Here is a 223-nt window from a genome sequence, read left to right as displayed (position 1 = left end):
ATTACATAAAAATATTATACATGTTCAAAACAAATACATAACACTTAATATAAAGAAATTTAGTATTACAACAACATTAGATCATAAGGTAATTACTTCAACTCACCGAAAACTATGGTTTCCGAGTCCTCCTACTTGTTTCCCATAATTAATCATGTTTCATAGTCTATCTTTGTTCGGTGAATTACAACTACAAATACATTTATACATTTGGTTGTGTTCC

At 27.8% G+C, this 223-nt stretch overlaps 1 protein-coding gene across 1 annotated transcript in view; it reads left to right on the top strand.

Moving 5' to 3' along the window:
• Positions 1-223, top strand: part of LOC119582226 (alpha-(1,6)-fucosyltransferase-like) — a 13,887-nt gene that overhangs the window by 1,160 nt on the left and 12,504 nt on the right. The window lies entirely within an intron of this gene.

This window comes from Penaeus monodon, chromosome 15, assembly GCF_015228065.2.
Source record: "Penaeus monodon isolate SGIC_2016 chromosome 15, NSTDA_Pmon_1, whole genome shotgun sequence".
NCBI classification, from domain to species: domain Eukaryota; kingdom Metazoa; phylum Arthropoda; class Malacostraca; order Decapoda; family Penaeidae; genus Penaeus; species Penaeus monodon.
Note: the sequence above shows the minus strand (reverse complement) of the source record. Positions and strands in the feature narration are given on the sequence as shown.